This window comes from Littorina saxatilis, linkage group LG16, assembly GCF_037325665.1.
Source record: "Littorina saxatilis isolate snail1 linkage group LG16, US_GU_Lsax_2.0, whole genome shotgun sequence".
Taxonomy (NCBI): domain Eukaryota; kingdom Metazoa; phylum Mollusca; class Gastropoda; order Littorinimorpha; family Littorinidae; genus Littorina; species Littorina saxatilis.
In genome coordinates this window covers 7,699,552-7,716,697 of record NC_090260.1, presented here as the reverse complement: position 1 = coordinate 7,716,697, position 17,146 = coordinate 7,699,552, and the positions used below count along the sequence as shown (strand labels likewise).

The 17,146-nt window shown below is 45.3% G+C and overlaps 1 protein-coding gene and 1 long non-coding RNA gene across 3 annotated transcripts in view; both read left to right on the top strand.

Moving 5' to 3' along the window:
• LOC138950300 (neogenin-like) overlaps positions 1-799 on the top strand; it is a 153,330-nt gene extending 152,531 nt beyond the window's left edge. For both annotated transcript variants that reach the window (XM_070322052.1, XM_070322051.1), the window contains exon 27: positions 1-799. This exon is cut by the window's left edge and continues 451 nt beyond it. The gene's annotated coding sequence lies outside the window, so the exon portion shown is untranslated.
• Positions 800-5,989: 5,190 nt separating this feature from the next.
• On the top strand, positions 5,990-9,589 carry LOC138950299 (uncharacterized). The gene is made up of 2 exons (XR_011450597.1): positions 5,990-7,634; positions 7,683-9,589. It is a non-coding gene; the product is annotated as an uncharacterized lncRNA (long non-coding RNA).
• Positions 9,590-17,146: the final 7,557 nt, after the last annotated feature.

Genomic DNA, 17,146 nt, shown 5'->3' with positions numbered 1-17,146 from the left:
TCCGTGACAAAAGTGAACACGCATCAACATTATGTGTGTCACAAGAGGTGTGAACAGTGAACACAGCTTGTGTTGTGTTTGTGAGTGACTCACAGGACTCTTGCAGCATGTGTGAGTTACCGGCTCGACTGTAGCAGTGTGTATCCTTGTCATCTCTAACTGCTGCAAAATCAAACTTGTTTGTCGTGTAGTGTGTCTTGTGTTTGTCTACCTGTATCACTGCATTGGGTTTGTTCGTGTGTGTGTTTGTAACTACAGTATGCAGCATTAACCATTCATGTAGCAGGGCCTTAACTCTACCTTCACATCATTAGTCATACATGTAGCAGGGCCTTAACTCTTTCTTCACATCATTAGTCATACATGTAGCAAGGCCTTAACTCTTTCTTCACATCATTAGTCATTCATGTAGCAAGGCCTTAACTCTACCTTCACATCATTAGTCATACATGTAGCAGGGCCTTAACTCTTTCTTCACATCATTAGTCATACATGTAGCAAGGCCTTAACTCTTTCTTCACATCATTAGTCATTCATGTAGCAAGGCCTTAACTCTACCTTCACATCATTAGTCATACACGTAGCAAGGCCTTAACTCTACCTTCACATCATTAGTCATACACGTAGCAAGGCCTTAACTCTACCTTCACATCATTAGTCATACATGTAGCAAGGCCTTAACTCTTTCTTCCTGTCAGTGGCCATCTTGAAAATCATTTGTGGGTGCCTGTGGAGTGAGAGGAGAGTGTTGTGCTCCATGTCCAGTCAGCATTGTAGTCTCCCCCCCCCCCCCCCCCCCCCCCCCCCCCCTTATGCTGTTGTGCTTCCCCTGGTGAGCTCGCTGTCTGTGTCAAGGACTGTTGGGGGAGAGTCAGTGAAAAGATGCTGTCACTGGAAAAGAGGCGCTGGAACACTTGTTACACTGCTACCCACCAACATCACAACAGCCCCAGCACCCCCCCCCCCCCCCCCCCCCCCTTTGTCGGTCTTCCCCACCGCATGGTGGCTCTGCAATGACCTTGACCTTCCATGACCTTGTCAATAACTTTTTTCCTTTAACAAGAAAATGTTTTTAGAATGTTGAAGAGGTTACAAATACAAGGTCAAGGTCATCAATTCTGAGTATTTTGATTGTTCTTGTTCAACAATTGCATTTAGCACAGCGTTGCTTGTTGACTGTTGCTACAGCATTTCCTGTTTTGGGCGATTGGGTCGGTTCTAGAAAGCTGACTGTACTATGATGGCTTCAGTCACACACACACACAGACATCGCGTCAGAGGTCAGCGTTTTTCATGGCCAAGGTCACACAACAAACATGAACATTCACACACACACCACATGAAGGCTAAGCAGTGTACATGAACAACGCTCCGTTACCCACCCGATTGATGCACTGTGCAGAGTGGTGCTATTCTGACGCTGTTTTCATAGTAAGAATGTGTCTCCATGTTGGTGTCTGATTGTGTCAGTTCTTTGTGTGTGCTCCTTCCATCTGTATTGCTAATTTTCCACATCATCGGCACGACTCACTAAACCACATCATACTGACTGCAAATAATTTATTTTGTGACACTTTCCAGGGATATGGTTTATTGGTCTGCTGTCTGTGTATATGTACCGTGTTGTATTTAGCGTTGCCTAGCAACGCGACGTGAAGACACAGGGGCAAGTGTATCATGTAATGTCGGTGTATTCACGTAGAAATGTCCGCTGTCACTGCGTTTCTGTGTGTGTGTGTTTTTAAGAAAATGTTATTTGTATTTTTGTATGCGTTAAGTTTTGAGAGTTTGCCTTGATCTGTATCTGTTGATCTGCATGTGTTGATTCTATGGAATATTTAGAGTGACGTATTGTACATTGAATTACCACAGTCCTGTCAGCTGATCTGCATGTGTTGATTCTATGGAATATTTAGAGTGACGTATTGTACATTGAATTACCACAGTCCTGTCAGCTGATCTGCATGTGTTGATTCAATGGAATATTTAGAGTGACGTATTGTACATTGAATTACCACAGTCCTGTCAGCTGATCTGCATGTGTTGATTCTATGGAATATTTAGAGTGACGTATTGTACATTGAATTACCACAGTCCTGTCAGCTGATCTGCATGTGTTGATTCAATGGAATATTTAGAGTGACGTATTGTACATTGAATTACCACAGTCCTGTCAGCTGATCGCCCTCTCTGTTTCTTTGATTTGGGGTTATGTTCAATGGGGGGAGGGGCGATGGGGTGGGTTAAGGGGGGGGGGGGGGGGGGGGGGGCTCTCGGCTCTGTGTGGATCTAAATGTCTGGTGTAAAAGCAAAAGTTTCAGACATTTGACATCAGCTTTCCTTTTAACTTGAGAGAGGAGTAGAGAATACTACATCCAGTACATGGCTTGCTGTGTAAATAGAGAATACTACATCCAGTACATGGCTTGCTGTGTAATACCACATTTTACACCAGGTATGTTGTTAGTATTGGAATACGAGTTTTCAATATTGGAAAAAGCGAGGAGGGTAGATCTGCAGCAAGTACAAGGAGACGCAGCTCACTTTGTTTTTAACTTGCTGCTGGCAAGGGAGGGAAGCTGCCTGATATAAATGGGGTGACAGCCTTGTGTAGGGCCAGGGGATGTGTAACTGGCCAGGGGATGTGTAGGGCCATGGGATGTGTAAGGCCAGGGGATGTGTAAGGCCAGGGGATGTGTAGGGCCAGGGGATGTGTAAGGCCAGGGGATGTGTAAGGCCAGGGGATGTGTAGGGCCAGGGGATGTGTAAGGCCAGGGATTGTGTAAGGCCAGGGATTGTGTAAGGCCAGGGGATGTGTAAGGCCAGGGGATGTGTAGGGCCAGGGGATGTGTAAGGCCAGGGATTGTGTAAGGCCAGGGGATGTGTAAGGCCAGGGGATGTGTAAGGCCAGGGGATGTGTAAGGCCAGGGGATGTGTAAGGCCAGGGGGTGTGTAAGGCCAGGGATTGTGTAAGGCCAGGGATTGTGTAAGGCCAGGGATTGTGTAAGGCCAGGGGATGTGTAAGGCCAGGGGATGTGTAAGGCCAGGGATTGTGTAAGGCCAGGGGATGTGTAAGGCCAGGGATTGTGTAAGGCCAGGGGATGTGTAGGGCCAGGGGATGTGTAAGGCCAGGGATTGTGTAAGGCCAGGGATTGTGTAAGGCCAGGGATTGTGTGAGGCCAGGGGATGTGTAAGGCCAGGGATTGTGTAAGGCCAGGGATTGTGTAAGGCCAGGGATTGTGTAAGGCCAGGGGATGTGTAAGGCCAGGGGATGACAGCGACAGTCTGTATACACTTTCTGCATTTGCTTCAGGGCTTGTTGCTTCAGGGCTTGTTGCTTCAGGGCTTGTTGCTTCAGGGCTTGTTGCTTCAGGGCTTGTTGCTTCAGGGCTTGTTGCTTCAGGGCTTGTTGCTTCAGGGCTTGTTGCTTCAGGGCTTGTTGCTTCAGGGCTTGTTGCTTCAGGGCTTGTTGCTTCAGGGCTTGTTGTTTCGTTCGGTTGTTGGGATGCATTGTTGGGATGTATTTCTGAATTGATTTTGCTTCGTTTTTGACATAAGTGGTTTTGAGATCAAAGAGAATGTACAGTGGTCTTAGTGGTTAGTGGTCAGTGGTCTTAGTGGTCAGTGGTCTTAGTGGTCAGTGGTCTTCAATCTACAAAGATTTGTTTCTTCATTGTGCTGGCTCCTGATTTGTTGTTGGTTACCACACAAGGCTTACCATAGTTGCTGTGGATTGCTTGTACACACAGTCATGGCTTTGTTTGCCACAAAAGGCTTACCATAGTTGTGGATTGCTTGTACACACAGTCATGGCTTTGTTTGCCACAAAAGGCTTACCATAGTTGCTGTGGATTGCTTGTACACACAGTCATGGCTTTGGTTGCCACACAAGGCTTACCATAGTTGTGGATTGTTTGTGTACACACAGTCATGGCTTTGTTTGCCACAAAAGGCTTACCATAGTTGCTGTGGATTGCTTGTACACACAGTCATGGCTTTGTTTGCCACAAAAGGCTTACCATAGTTGTGGATTGTTTGTACACACAGTCATGGCTTTGGTTGCCACAAAAGGCTTACCATAGTTGTGGATTGTTTGTACACACAGTCATGGCTTTGTTTGCCACACAAGGCTTACCATAGTTGCTGTGGATTGCTTGTACACACAGTCATGGCTTTGGTTGCCACACAAGGCTTACCATAGTTGCTGTGGATTGCTTGTACACACAGTCATGGCTTTGGTTGCCACAAAAGGCTTACCATAGTTGCTGTGGATTGCTTGTACACACAGTCATGGCTTTGTTTGCCACACAAGGCTTACCATAGTTGTGGATTGTTTGTACACACAGTCATGGCTTTGTTTGCCACAAAAGGCTTATCATAGTTGCTGTGGATTGCTTGTACACACAGTCATGGCTTTGTTTGCCACAAAAGGCTTACCATAGTTGCTGTGGATTGCTTGTACACACAGTCATGGCTTTGGTTGCCACACAAGGCTTACCATAGTTGCTGTGGATTGCTTGTACACACAGTCATGGCTTTGTTTGCCACAAAAGGCTTACCATAGTTGCTGTGGATTGCTTGTACACACAGTCATGGCTTTGTTTGCCACAAAAGGCTTACCATAGTTGTGGATTGCTTGTACACACAGTCATGGCTTTGGTTGCCACACAAGGCTTACCATAGTTGTGGATTGTTTGTGTACACACAGTCATGGCTTTGTTTGCCACAAAAGGCTTACCATAGTTGCTGTGGATTGCTTGTACACACAGTCATGGCTTTGTTTGCCACAAAAGGCTTACCATAGTTGCTGTGGATTGCTTGAACACACAGTCATGGCTTTGTTTGCCACAAAAGGCTTACCATAGTTGCTGTGGATTGCTTGTATACACACAGTCATAGCTTTGTTTCTTTGTAGCTTGGCAGCCATACAATGATTTGTACTCTGCGTCTTCACTCTGTACAGTACTTAACTCTGACAACTCTGTACACTCTAGTACTCAGCAGGGACTGCTTGTACTGCCAGGCGGGTGGGGTTTTCAGATACATTTACACTAGACCACCGATGTATGTGTATAAAGTCTGATGTTACCTTTTTGGGCTCTCCGCTTTAGGTTTTGTCTGTTTGTTTGTTTTCTCCAGCTTTGCTGACCTAGTTTGCTTTGTTCGTTTCAAGTGAAATTTGCAGCCTCAACATTTGCAGAACAGCATGTTTTTGTTCTTTCGTTTCTTGTGTGTTGACTCAACTCTGCACATTGTGTGTGAGTGTGAGTGTGCTTGTGTGTTGACTCCACTCTGCACATTGTCCGTGTGAGTGTGCTTGTGTGTGTGTGTGTGTTGACTCCACTCTGCACATTGTGTGGGAGTGTGCTTGTGTGTGTGTGTGTGTTCAGGGCCGGACCCAGGGGGGGGGGTTCCAGGGGTTCCGGAACCCCACCCCTGGAAAAAGCATGTACCTTGCTTTGACTTTTACTAGTTTTAGCACCAAAACAATGCTGCTCTTAACCCTCAAAACAAGGCCCAGAATGCACCAGATTGCACAGATTTTAACCGTTTTTCAACAAGCAGGCGCGCGCTTGTGGCTTCGCCACTTCGCTGATTTGCCCCCCCAAAAAAGGAGGAACCCCCCCCTTACAACTCATTTGGTCCGGCCCTGGTGTTGACTCCACTCTGCACATTGTGTGGGAGTGTGAGTATGCTTGTGTGTGTGTGTGCGTGCATGCATACGTGCGTGTGTGTGTGTGTACATGTGTGTGTGTGTGTGTGTGTACGTGTGTGTGTGTGTGTGTGTGTGTGTGCTTCTCCTATCTGATATGGCCAGTTCTCTGTCTTGTTCTTGTTTGTCTTGTTTGTCTTGTTTGTCTTGTTGTTGCTGTTGTTGTTGTCCGGCTGCTTCTTTGCCTTGTTGAGTTCAATTTTAGTTTTGATACTTTGTGGTGTGGATGATTTTATTTGGTTCCCCTTTTTTTTCTTTTTTTTTTTTTTGTTTTGGGGGGGGGGTTCTTTTCTACATCATTCTTCTGATGGTTGAAGTGCTGAGGAGTGTTGAAGTGCTGAGGAGTTTATATTTTGAGGTACTGAGTTCTGATACTGTTTTACACCATGGGTTTCCTCATGTAGATAATGCCACATGACCACACCATAACATGGCCACACCATAACATGGCCACACCTCTACGCAACATGTTGAACCCAGGTCTAAACAACCGTTTTTCTTGCTTTATACTTGACAGGGTGAAAACTGGCACAACATCAAACCACTGGTGATTAAAAACTGTCCCTGAAAATTCTCTTGGATTTTCACCCCTGAGACAAAGATCCTCAAAACTTGTTTGATGTTGATGGAGATTGGTGTCTGTGTGACTTGGCGTAACGGCGTAACGCTTTATTCATTAATGTACTTACTCCTTTATTTTTGTTTGTTTTTGTTTTACCTACTGGGAATTCTTGAAGGAAACTGGAGCTTTTTGTTACATTTAGTCAAGTTTTGACTAAATGTTTTAACATAGAGGGGGAATCGAGACGAGGGTCATGGTGTATATGTGTGTGTGTCTGTCTGTCTGTCTGTGCGTGTGTGTGTGTAGAGCGATTCAGACCAAACTACTGGACCGATCTTTATGAAATTTGACAGAGTTCCTGGGAATGATATCCCCGGACGTTTTTTTCTTTTTTTCGATAAATACTTTTGATGACGTCATATCCGGCTTTTTGTAAAAGTTGAGGCGACACTGTTACACCCTCATTTTTCAATTAAATTGATTGAAATTTTGGCAAAGCAATCTTCGACGAAGGCCGGGGTTTGGTATTGTATTTCAGCTTGGTGGCTTAAAAACTAATGAGTGAATTTGGTCATTAAAAATCGGAAACTTGTAATTAAAATTATTTTTTTATTAAACGATCCAAAAACAATTTCATCTTATTCTTCGTCATTTTTTGATTCCAAAAACATATACATATGTTATATTTGGATTACAAACAAGCTCTGAAAATTAAAAATATAAAAATTATGATCAAAATTAAATTTCGGAAATCGATTTAAAAACAATTTCATCTTATTCCTTGTCGGTTCCTGATTCCAAAAACATATAGATATGATATGTTTGGATTAAAAACACGCTCAGAAAGTTAAAACGAAGAGAGGCACAGAAAAGCGTGCTATGCAGCACAGCGAAACCACTACCGCGCTAAACAGGCTCGTCAGTTTCACTCCGTTTTGCACAAGCGGCGGACTACGGTCATTGTAAAAAAAATGCAGTGCGTTCAGTTTCATTCTGTGAGTTGCACAGCTTGACCAAATGTAGTAATTTCGCCTTACGCGACTTGTTTTACCTACTGTGAATTCTTGAAGGAAACTCAAGCTTTTTGCCTCGGGGGAGTTGCGCTGTCCAGCCTTGATTTGCGTGTGTCACAGTGTTTGTTTACTGATTTATTTACCTGCAGTCTTTATGTGTAAATTTACTGATTTATTTACTGACATGAAGCTGAATTGAGAGCGACAGAGATGGGAGTGGGTCCGAGTCGATTTTCCCGGATGCTTTTTTTTCCTTTTGACATTTTTGTGAAGTTCAGGGTGCAACCCATTTTGGTTGATTCTTGTGTTGATTTTTGTGTTGATTTTTGATAGAAAATACACGTAGGCCAGTTTGCCCAGTTTTGTGTTGATGTTTGATAGAAAATACACGTAGGCCAGTTTGCCCAGTTTTGTGTTGATGTTTGCCCAGTTTTGTGTTGCGTTGTGTGTTGTGATTTCCTTTACAGGCACTACCAGCAATGACGGCGACAACGCTAGCTAAAACACAAATTGGTGACACATGTTCCTGTGGTTGTGTCAGTGTGGCAACTGTTGGTGTGAGAGTAACAGTGTGTGTTACCATGTCAGTGTTACACAGTGTTGCGGTAACAGTGTGTTACTTTTAAACAGTGGGGCTGACTTGAACTAAGTTTGACATTGGGTGTGACATCTAGTGTGACATCAAGTGTGACATTGGGTGTGACATCTAGTGTGACATTGGGTGTGACATCTAGTGTGACGTTGGGTGTGACATCTAGTGTGACATTGGGTGTGACATCTAGTGTGACATCGGGTGTGACATTGGGTGTGACATCTAGTGTGACATCGGGTGTGACATTGGGTGTGACATCTAGTGTGACATCTAGTGTGACATTGGGTGAATCTAGTGTGACATTGGGTGTGACATCTAGTGTGACATCGGGTGTGACATCGGGTGTGACATTGGGTGTGACATCTAGTGTGACATCGGGTGTGACATCTAGTGTGACATCTAGTGTGACATCTAGTGTGACATTGGGTGTGACATCTAGTGTGACATCGGGTGTGACATTGGGTGTGACATCTAGTGTTGCCGCGATGATTTACACTTTCATTTACTGTTCTTCTTCAAGTGGCCATTGTGCTGAAGACTTTGACACAAAATCAAATTATATCCGATGCATTAAACGCTGAATTTTTAGTCTGTTTGATCTTATTCTAGACTTCTAGGCTAGACTTTTACACAAAATCAAATTATATCCCATGCATTTAACGCTGAATTTTTAGTCTGATCTTATTCTAGACTTCTAGGCTAGACTTTTACACAAAATCAAATTATATCCCATGCATTTAACGCTGAATTTTTAGTCTGTTTGATCTTATTCTAGGCTAGACTTTTACACAAAATCAAATTAAATCCAATGCATTTAACGCTGAATTTTTAGTCTGTTTGATCTTATTCAAATCTTGTTCTTACATTTTTTGTAAAGTGTTTAATTTTTAGTGAAATAGCTATTTCTTTAATTATTTGTGAGTAGTCTTTTAGTGTGTAGGTTGTGCTTTTGTTGTACGATCTAAATCACATTTCTTTTCAAACTCTTGTGAGTTTTTAAGTGCATTAGCATTTTTGAGTTTTGAAAGCTTGAATTATGGGATATTTTATATGGAATTTGAGCGTTCTTTATGCAGAAAAGATCAATGATTGAAAGTGTGTTCAAGATTGACTTCTTCATCTGACTGGCAGTTTGCTGCCTGTTTAACATTGGCAGTTTCCGTGTGCTAGTGATGGCTGCCACTGATGACTGCATCACTCTTCATGTTACATGTATGTCGTTATTTGGAACCGTTTTCGTCATTTTTGACCCCCATTTTTTATCAATGAACGGAACTGCCGGCTTTTTGTGTTGGTTTGGTTTGTGTAACCTGTAACTTCACCAGCTTGTGTATATATAAATGTATACTTCATTATGTGTACTACATCATTGTGTGTATACTTCATTATGTGTACTACATCAAGTATGTATGTATACTACATAGTGTGTATACTACATTGTGTGTGTGTGCATACTTTACCGTGTATGTTTGTCTGTATATTTCATTGTGTATGAGTGTGTGCATCTCTATATCATGTATGCGCTGTCTGACTGTATTGTGTGTCTAGGACTGTATTCTGTATGCGCTGTCTAGGACTGAATTCTGTGTCTGCTGGTGTGAACAGTGAGTGTGTGTGTTTGTGTGTGTGATTGTGTGTGTGGCTGTGTGGCAGTGTGTGTGTGGGGGGACATATCGGGGTATTGACACAGTAAACTATTTTGTATTGGACCTACAGCCTTGCCTGTGTTTTGTGTTCCTGTGTGTGTGCGCGTGTTTGTTGTGACTGTGTTTGTTGTGCCTGTGTTTGTTGTGCCTGTGTTTGTTGTGACTGTGTTTGTTGTGACAGTGTTTGTTGTGACTGTGTTGACTGTGTTTGTTGTGACTGTGTTTGTTGTGCCTGTGTTTGTTGTGGCTGTGTTTGTTGTGACAGTGTTTGTTGTGACTGTGTTTGTTGTGACTGTGTTTGTTGTGACTGTGTTTGTTGTGACTGTGTTTCTTGTGACTGTGCAACTACGAACAATCAACAGACGGGCTGCCTGTAATGGGGAGTGGCATTTTCCAAGCTTTATTTTTGCGGAGTTTTTAATATTTAAAAAAAAATAAAAATTTGTAAATTTCTGCGGAGTTAATTTTTCCAACTGTCACGCAGATCTATGTGAATCAGCAAAATGAACGTATGTGCCATCCTGCACTGGAGTAACGAGGGTCTCAACTCTGCTATCATCATGAGACGGGCTCTGTTCCAAGGGTCACAACTCTGCTAAAATCAAGAAACAGGCTCTGTTTCAAGGGTCACAACTCTGCTAAAATCAAGAGACGGGCTCTGTTCCAAGGGTCACAACTCTGCTAAAATCAAGAGACGGGCTCTGTTCCAAGGGTCACAACTCTGCTAAAATCAAGAGACGAGCTCTGTTTCAAGGGTCATAACTCTGCTAAAATCAAGCGACGGGCTCTATTCCAAGGGTCACAACTCTGCTAAAATCAAGAGACGGGCTCTATTTCAAGGGTCACTACTCTGCTGAAATCAAGAGACGGGCTCTAATCCAAGGGTCACAACTCTGCTAAAATCAAGAGACGGGCTCTATTCCAAGGGTCACAACTCTGCTATCATCATGAGACGGGCTCTGTTTCAAGGGTCACAACTCTGCTAAAATCAACTGACGGGCTCTGATCCAAGGGTCACAACTCTGCTAAAATCAAGAAACAGGCTCTGTTCCAAGGGTCATAACTCTGCTAAAATCAACTGACGGGCTCTGATCCAAGGGTCACAACTCTGCTAACATCAACTGACGGGCTCTGATCCAAAGGTCACAACTCTGCTAAAATCAACTGACGGGCTCTGATCCAAGGGTCACAACTCTGCTAAAATCAAGAGACGGGCTCTGATCCAAGGGTCACAACTCTGCTATCATCATGAGACGGGCTCTGTTTCAAGGGTCACAACTCTGCTAAAATCAAGAAACGAGCTCTGTTCAAGGGTCACAACTCTGCTAAAATCAAGAAACAGGCTCCGATCCAAGTGTCACAACTCTGCTAAAATCAAGAAACGGGCTCTGTTCCAAGGGTCACAACTCTGCTAAAATCAAGAAACAGGCTCTGTTTCAAGGGTCACAACTCTGCTAAAATCAAGAAACAGGCTCTGTTTCAAGGGTCACAACTCTGCTAAAATCAAGAGACGGGCTCTGTTCCAAGGGTCACAACTCTGCTATCATCATGAGACGGGCTCTGTTTCAAGGGTCACAACTCTGCTAAAATCAAGCGACGGGCTCTATTCCAAGTGTCACAACTCTGCTAAAATCAAGAGACGGGCTCTATTTCAAGGGTCACTACTCTGCTGAAATCAAGAGACGGGCTCTAATCCAAGGGTCACAACTTTGCTAAAATCAAGAGACGGGCTCTATTCCAAGGGTCACAACTCTGCTATCATCATGAGACGGGCTCTGTTTCAAGGGTCACAACTCTGCTAAAATCAAGAGACGGGCTCTGTTCCAAGGGTCACAACTCTGCTAAAATCAAGAGACAGGCTCTGTTCCAAGGGTCACAACTCTGCTAAAATCAAGAGACGGGCTCTGATCCAAGGGTCACAACTCTGCTAAAATCAACTGACGGGCTCTGTTCCAAGGGTCACAACTCTGCTAAAATCAACTGACGGGCTCTGATCCAAGGGTCACAACTCTGCCAAAATCAAGAGACGGTCTCTGATCCAAGGGTCACAACTCTGCTATCATCATGAGACGGGCTCTGTTTCAAGGGTCACAACTCTGCTAAAATCAAGAAACGAGCTCTGTTCAAGGGTCACAACTCTGCTAAAATCAAGAAACAGGCTCCGATCCAAGTGTCACAACTCTGCTAAAATCAAGAGACAGGCTCTGTTTCAAGGGTCACAACTCTGCTAAAATCAAGAGACGGGCTCTGATCCAAGGGTCACAACTCTGCTAAAATCAAGAGACGGGCTCTGATCCAAGGGTCACAACTCTGCTAAAATCAAGAGACGGGCTCTGTTCCAAGGGTCACAACTCTGCTAAAATCAAGAGACGGGCTCTGTTTCAAGGGTCACAACTCTGCTAAAATTAAGAGACAGGCTCTGTTTCAAAGGTCACAACTCTGCTAAAATCAAGAGACGGGCTCTGATCCAAGGGTCACAACTCTGCTAAAATCAACTGACGGGCTCTGTTCCAAGGGTCATAACTCTGCTAAAATCAACTGTATTGTATTGTCTGACAGCCTTGCTTGTGTTTTGTGTTCCCGTGTGTTTTGTGTTCCCGTGTGTTTTGTGTTCCCGTGTGTTTTGTGTTCCCTTTTGTTCCCGTGTGTTTTGTGTTCCCCGCTTGTGTTTTGTGTTCCCGTGTGTTTTGTGTTCCCGTGTGTTTTGTGTTCCCGTGTGTGTGTGTGTGTGTGTGTGTGTGTGTGTGTGTGTGTGTGTGTGTGTGTGTGTGTGTAACTCTGTGTCCATACCCTGATATGTTCCCTCATACACAATTTATGAACATGGGTGTTAACTCTACTAAAATCATGAGACGGTTCCAAGGCCAAGGGTCTTAACTCTTAATTAAGGGGCTCAAATCAAGCAAAGTGATCCATATTTTAAATTGAGGCACAAGCAACATTTTGCATCTGCTTAGTTGTTGATATAATGAACACATTATCATTCATACGCTACATGCGTTTATAAACCAGGAATCTATTTTTACCCGGACGTGCAACGTCATAACACGACTCGTGCTGTGGTGCATTGTGAGTCTCGGCGCGCGTGACAAGAGATAATTATGTTGATGATGAAGGTCAGGTCACAGGTCACAGGTCGTGTAATGTGTGTTGCACTGGTGACTTGTTAATCATGCAGCTCACGTCATAAGCTGCTGTAGCCTGGCTTTAATGAGGTCGCGTTATGCATCCACACACACACACATACAACTCCGCATCCAGTGTGTGTGTGTGTGTGTGTGTGTGTGTGTGTGTTGTGTGTGTGTGTGTGTTGTGTGTGTGTTGTGTGTTTGTGTGTGTGTGTGTATTTGTGTGTGTGTGTCAGTGTGAGAGAGAGAGAGAGAGTGAGAGAGAGAGAGAGAGAGAGAGAGAGAGAGAGAGAGAGAGAGAGAGAGAGAGAGAGAAATAGAACCCTGGGTGTGATCAGATAAATCCAGACAAAGATAGCTGAGACGTGAAAGGTATGTGGAGTCTCTTTTATCCCACTCTCATATTTTATCTCTCTCACAAGAGTGCCCCGTGTCGGTATTAACAGCCCCATTGACCCACTCATCATTACCCCAGACAGTGTTATAACAGCACTATTGACCCACTCATCATTACTCTAGACAGTGTTATAACAGCCCTATTGACCCACTCATCATTACCCTAGCCAGTGTCAACAGCCTATTGGCCCACTCCTTATTACCCTAGACAGTGTTATAACAGCCCTATTGACCCACTCCTTATTACCTTAGACAGTGTTAACGTCCTTATTGACCCACTCATCATTACCCTAGACAGTGTCAACAGCCTATTGGCCCACTCATCATTACCCTAGACAGTGTTATAACAGCCCTATTGACCCACTCATCATTACCCTAGACAGTGTTAACAGCCCTATTGACCCACTCATCATTACTCTAGACAGTGTTAACAGCCCTATTGACCCACTCATCATTACCCTAGACAGTGTTAACAGCCTATTGACCCACTCATAATTACCCTAGACAGTGTTAACAGCCTATTGACCCACTCATTATTACTCTAGACAATGTTATAAGAGCCCTATTGACCCAATCATCATTACCCTGGACAGTGTTATAACAGCCCTTTTGACCCACTCATCATTACCCTAGACAGTGTTAACAGCCTTATTGACACATTCATCATTACCCTAGACAGTGTTAACAGCCTATTGACCCACTCATCATTACCCTAGACAATGTTAACAGCCTATTGGTCCATTCATCATTATCCTAGACAGTGTCAACAGCCTATTGGCCCACTTATCATTACCCTAGACAATGTTAACAGCCTATTGGCCCACTCATCATTACCCCAGACAGTGTTAACAGCCTATTGGCCCACTCATCATTACCCCAGACAGTGTTAACAGCCTATTGGCCTACTCATCATTACCCTAGTCCATGTTAACAGCCTATTGGCCCACTCATCATTACCCTAGACAGTGTCAACAGCCTATTGGCCCATTCATTATTACCCTAGACAATGTTAACAGCCTATTCTCCCATTCATTATTACCCTAGACAATGTTAACAGCCTATTCGCCCATTCATCATTACCCTAGATAATGTTAACAACCTATTGGCCCACTCATTATTACCCTAGACAGTGTCAACAGCCTATTGGCCCACTGGCCCACTCATTATTACCTTAGACAGTCTTAACAGCCTATTGGCCCACTGGCCCATTCATTATTACCCTAAACAGTGTCAACAGCCTATTGGCCCGCTGGCCCACTCATCATTACCCTAGACAGTGTTAACAGCCTATTGGCCCACTCATTATTACCCTAGACAGTGTTAACAGCATGTTGTTTTACCCCCACGCTCAGCCGGGCTACACGAGGTCGGGGAGTGTGTTTTGAAGCAAGAGAAAGGACACGTTGACAATGAGGGCATCTCGTCACGTGACACGTCTTCTTGCCGCGCCTACCACAAAAAAGGCGTATACAACCCAACGTGACCCGGTGACTGCCTCTTCACTACGGCTATCTGATTATTACGACCGCCTGTCCGTTACGACCACACAAAGGATGCGAGACACGGGTTTCCATTTCTTGTTATTTCCCCTGTCCGTTACGACCACACAAAGGGGGGATGCGAGATACGGGTTTCCATTTCTTGTTATTTCCCCTGTCCGTTACGGCCACACAAAGGATGCGAGAAACGGGTTTCCATTTCTTGTTATTTACCCTGTCCGTTATGACCACACAAAGGGGGATGCGAGACACGGGTTTCCATTTCTTGTTATTTCCCCTGTCCGTTACGACCACACAAAGGATGCGAGACACGGGTTTCCATTTCTTGTTATTTCCCATTTCCACAGCGACCGCCTGTCTGTGACTTATGGTCGGTCCATTGGGCGGCCGTTAAGGTAAAGGGTACGGTCATCCTGTAACCACGTTTGGTCGTAGGGGAGCGAGATGATCAGGATCTCAACGTGTCAAGATTCAGCCTCATGAGGGCGGTGGCCATCCCCTCTCCCTACACCAACCGTTGCCTTGTCCGGTCCATCTTCTCTCCCTACAGCAACCGTTGCCTTGTCCGGTCCATCTCCTCTCCCTACAGCAACCGTTGCCTTGTCCGGTCCATCTCCTCTCCCTACAGCAACCGTTGCCTTGTCCGGTCCATCCCCTCTCCCTACAGCAACCGTTGCCTTGTCCGGTTCCATCCCCTCTCCCTACACCAACCGTTGCCTTGTCCGGTCCATCCCCTCTCCCTACAGCAACCGTTGCCTTGTCCGGTCAATCCCCTCTCCCTACAGCAACCGTTGCCTTGTCCGGTCCATCTCCTCTCCCTACAGCAACCGTTGCCTTGTCCGGTCCATCCCCTCTCCCTACAGCAACCGTTGCCTTGTCTGGTCCATCCCCTCTCCGAACAGCAACCGTTGCCTTGTCCGGTCCATCCCCTCTCCGAACAGCAACCGTTGCCTTGTCCGGTTCCATCCCCTCTCCCTACACCAACCGTTGCCTTGTCCGGTCCATCTCCTCTCCCTACAGCAACCGTTGCCTTGTCCGGTCCATCTCCTCTCCCTACAGCAACCGTTGCCTTGTCCGGTCCATCCCTTCTCCCTACAGCAACCGTTGCCTTGTCCGGTCCATCCCCTCTCCGAACAGCAACCGTTGCCTTGTCCGGTCCATCCCCTCTCCGAACAGCAACCGTTGCCTTGTCCGGTCCATCTCCTCTCCCTACAACAACCGTTGCCTTGTCCGGTCCATCCCCTCTCCCTACAGCAACCGTTGCCTTGTCCGGTCCATCTCCTCTCCCTACAACAACCGTTGCCTTGTCCGGTCCATCTCCTCTCCCTACAACAACCGTTGCCTTGTCCGGTCCATCCCCTCTCCCTACAACAACCGTTGCCTTGTCCGGTCCATCTCCTCTCCCTACAACAACCGTTGCCTTGTCCGGTCCATCCCCTCTCCCTACAGCAACCGTTGCCTTGTCCGGTCCATCCCCTCTCCCTACAGCAACCGTTGCCTTGTCCGGTCCATCCCCTCTCCCTACACCAACCGTTGCCTTGTCCGGTCCATCCCCTCTCCCTCCAACAACCGTTGCCTTGTCCGGTCCATCCCCTCTCCCTACACCAACCGTTGCCTTGTCTGGTCCATCCCCTCTCCCTACAGCAACCGTTGCCTTGTCTGGTCCATCCCCTCTCCCTACAGCAACCGTTGCCTTGTCCGGTCAATCCCCTCTCCGAACAGCAACCGTTGCCTTGTCCGGTCCATCTCCTCTCCCTACAGCAACCGTTGCCTTGTCCGGTCCATTTCAGCTAGGTGGACTGGAGAGCGCTCGGATACATTGGGTATTCATGTTTATTCATGTTGTATTCATGTTGTATTCGTGTTGTATTCATGTTGTATTCATGTTGTATTCATGTTGTATTCATGTTGTATTCATGTTGTATTCATGTTGTATTCGTGTCGAGTAGAGGGGGATCCCCGACTGTCAATGTCAGAGGCAAGCACTCTGACCGTCTTGCAAGATTGAAAAAAAAAAAGCCGAAAGATATTAGACCAACAACCTGACTGCTCTACATGCAGAGTACGAGTTTTGATGGACAATGTTCACAACAAGCGAAGGAAGTGACAAAGGACAGTCAGTCCATCCACCGGGGGTCACGTGACATGGCGAGTAGCACAGGACAGGGACGGATGACACACGACAGAGAAGACAGACTGAGAAGACAGAGAAGAAAGACGCAGTTCAGATCAAACGCCATTTGTTTGTTTTAATAATACGGGGATACTGTTTTATTTATCTCGAATAGTGCGTCTTACTATCGGCTGCGAAGGATTTATAACAAAATACATTTTTCTGGCGTGTCACATTAATTTTTAGTTAGTGTTTTGAAGACTATAATGACTGACGGACAAACAAACAAAGCACAGCTTCGCCCAGAAGTCAGTTTTTGGGTGACTTGAGACACACACAAAACCCAGCAAGTAATCAGTGTATGCTCCAAGGACCTGTGGCTGGTCGTGGCGTGATATCACATTATCATCACATGGGAAGTCCCGCACTTATCATGCGCTGCGCTATATTCATAACCCGTCGACAGAACAATAGTCAAATCTAT